This window comes from Littorina saxatilis, unplaced genomic scaffold (genome assembly GCF_037325665.1).
Source record: "Littorina saxatilis isolate snail1 unplaced genomic scaffold, US_GU_Lsax_2.0 scaffold_319, whole genome shotgun sequence".
In the NCBI taxonomy this organism is placed as follows: Eukaryota; Metazoa; Mollusca; class Gastropoda; order Littorinimorpha; family Littorinidae; genus Littorina; species Littorina saxatilis.
This window is the reverse complement of record NW_027127777.1, coordinates 14,157-17,738: the sequence shown is the minus strand read 5'-3', so window position 1 is coordinate 17,738 and position 3,582 is coordinate 14,157.

Below are 3,582 nucleotides of genomic sequence, written 5' to 3'. Positions count from 1 at the left end.
AAAAACACGCTCAGAAAGTTAAAACGAAGAGAGGTACAGAAAAGCGTGCTATGCAGCAGGATTTTTGGCCTCAGGTCAGACTTCAAGTTTTGTAGCTTGAATAAAGCTGGTGGTCAGGATCAGGGAGTCTTTGGTGCCCCAGAGTTGCTCCTGCAGTGTGGGCAGAAGTAGAAGTGTCTTTATTCTTCTCTATTCCACAAGAGCTCCCCAAGGGCAACAATCAAACATGGTAATGAACACAGATAAGGAGTTTTCTCCCATAGCTTATCGTTACAATTTCTAACCGCATATTCATTAAATTTCCGAAATCGATTTAAAAACAATTTCGTCTTAATCCTTGTCGGTTCCTGATTCCAAAAACATATAGATATGATATGTTTGGATAAGGAGTTTTCTCCCATAGCTTATCGTTACAATTTCTAACCGCATATTCATTAATCTTTATTACAATTTTTTTTATAAATTCAACTGCAGTATTTTTCTCAAAAACAGGTTCTATATGAGTGTAGATAAAATGCATGTGTATATGTGTGCCAAATATTATGCGATTCTGATGGATGATAATGTTGCTTTAAAACCGTTGCCTAGAAATCAATAATGGCGCTGTTTATGCCAGTTTCCATAGCAACGCCAACGGCAGTCGGTGTGCTTTAGTATTCACGTATTTTTCATTTCTGTTCATAAGTCACTTCAATAACTACCCAGAAAACTAAGTTATTCCATGTATTCTCCAAGTTTAATGTTGGTAATTCTACTGCCTCACATGACCTTAAGTTTCGTTTGGCTGGCAACAATAAAGGTATGTGTAGTCATCTGTGGCATAGTTGTGCAAATATTGTGGCTATTTATATCCTTATCTGCAACAACACGAAAAATCGTAGCTTCTGCAATGCCATGAGTTGCAATGCATCTTTAAAGCTGAAAAATCGTAGCTTCTGCAATGCCATGAGTTGCAATGCATCTTTAAAGCTAAAACATCAAATCTCGCGCATATAAGGAAGTCATATGAACTCAACAAGCTCTTAGTAGCATTGACGTTGTCACGAAAGGCCAACATCGCGGGCGCGACGGATGTAGAGCTCTCTGTTTTACCGTGTCTGTAATACATCCGGTATTGCTGGCAACGCTAAGTTTACGTCTGTGACCTTTCTACTATAGCAATGCTTTGTCTCCTGGTGACGGATGTTCGCTTTTTGTTTGAAGTCCATTACGAACAAACACACAAACACACACTTTGTGTTATAGCGTTGCCTGGGGATTATATGTGTATAGGTGCAAAAGTGATCTTAAAACTGCCCTCTTTGTAGCAGTCAGGCGTTAAAAAAGACGTGGAACATTTTCATACAGGCAACCGACTTGTCCATACAACTCCAAAGACATCAGCTATCTACCATTCCTGTATTGTGTTTTTCTTGTCATTCAACACTGAAAAGAAAAATTCAAACTTTTATGAATGCTGTCTTCGTACTCCATATGACAAGGCATCCAGTTCTATTTTCATTGGTGGAGACATTTGTTTGCTTATGCCGTTACCCTCGTTAATAAAGCATTACCTTCAGTAATCGTATCATACGTTATTCTATCTTCTGATCACATATCTCAGGTTGGACCTTTCGAATGTGCTGTGCTTTAGCCATGAAGGCTTCACCAGTATTGCTGGTGCTGGGCGCCTCTTTACTTTTTTCTACGGACGCGTCTATCACAAAGTTTGCCGAATGGCATCGTCTCATAAATCAGGCAGTCAGTGAATACATCATTTCAACGTCAGCACTATCTGGCATTACATGCGTTCGGGAGTGTATGAAGCACTCCCAGTGTGACTCCTGTGCATATGACAGGGAGTCAGGCACGTGCTACCTACAGGTGGAAACAAACACGACCACTGACACTTCAGTTACCTCAGTAGAGGTGTTTACAGGTAAGGCTGACTAAATTCGTTTGTTGCTAATTTAAATCTGATTTTATTTTTCTGAACACTGTTTTGATAGATATAATGATCAAATTAAAGGTCCTTGTCTACATTTTATACCGAAATCGCCATTTGACCATTAAAATGCAGAGTCTATTATCTACAAATATCAACAATACACCCCCTTTCGATCAGGAAAGACGGAGCCAGTGTAGCCGTTTGAAAATTCATTGTAGTATTCCAGCGTAGTACTCATAGTAGGATATCCTTATTTGGAAAATGCCAAGCGCAAAACTCCTCTCAAATCCCGTGCATTTCGTGCGTTTAAAAAAAAGCGTGGGCAGCGCTCCAGTGTCAAACTTGTTTGGGCGTGGCTATTATAGCATAGTGACATGAATTTGATTGGTCAGTATTTTTAGGCAAAGCACATGTTCTCAGCAAACAGAAAACAAAATGTTGGAAGCGTGAGTCACGCTACCCAAAAATAAAATCTTTTTTTACATATATTTTTTTTCTATAACTTTTTTCCCCATGGTTCATTCATCATCTGACATAACTTTTTATCGAAATCTAACCATAACATTATTGAAAAAAGCAAAAATGTAGACGACCACCTTTAAGAAAAAAATCTTGCTTTCAGACTTTTTGACACATTTTCATTTACATAAAGTTTATGATGCGTTAATTGGACGAATCCCCCCCGCGGGTTAGGGGGAAGAATTTACCCGATGCTCCCCAGCATGTCGTAAGAGGCGACTAACGGATTCTGTTTCTCCTTTTACCCTTGTTAAGTGTTTCTTGTGTAGAATATAGTCAATTTTGTAAAGATTTTAGTCAAGCAGTATGTAAGAAATGTTAAGTCCTTTGTACTGGAAACTTGCATTCTCCCAGTAAGGTAATATATTATACTACGTTGCAAGCCCCTGGAGCAAATTTTGGATTAGTGCTTTTGTGAACAAGAAACAATTGACAAGTGGCTGTATCCCATCTCCCCCCTTTCCCCGTCGCGATATAACCTTCGTGGTTGAAAACGACGTTAAACACCAAATAAAGAAAGAAAGAAAGAAATTGGACGAATCGACGTTTTGATAAGTTGCTAGTGAAAAGATGAATGAGAAAATTAGTGAATCTATGTGTAACTTTTAGGGAATCAATTATTTATCACTGTATTACTTTATTGTTCGTTAGTTTGCTTTAAGTAAGGACGTTTTTCTCGATTTGGGCATAACGTAGTACATGTTTTATTATTCCTCGATTGAAATGGCATTGACGTATATGACAGCATTTGTGCCGTGTACACGTGACCCTGCACGCGATCTTCTAAACATCAGTGGAACCAACATAACCTGGCGTAAGAACGGGTGGAACATAGACGGAGTCGTCATCTGCAACGACGACTTCATGTACATCGGAGACAGCCCAACCTTCCGCTGTTCTGCCACTGGTCAGTGGACTGTAAACCACTGGGAGTGTCGGCAGAGAATCTGGAGGAATCCAAAGGTAAGGCATCGTTAGTCTTTCTTTCTTTCTTTCGTTTTGTCTTTTAGTCTATTTCGTTTGCTTTGCTTCCTAATCTATTTTAACAAGCTTCTTTATACCCTGTGCTTACCTTTATTTTTACTTCTTTCCTTGCTAATTTGTTATTGGTATTAAGCAAGTCGAGTAAGGGGAAA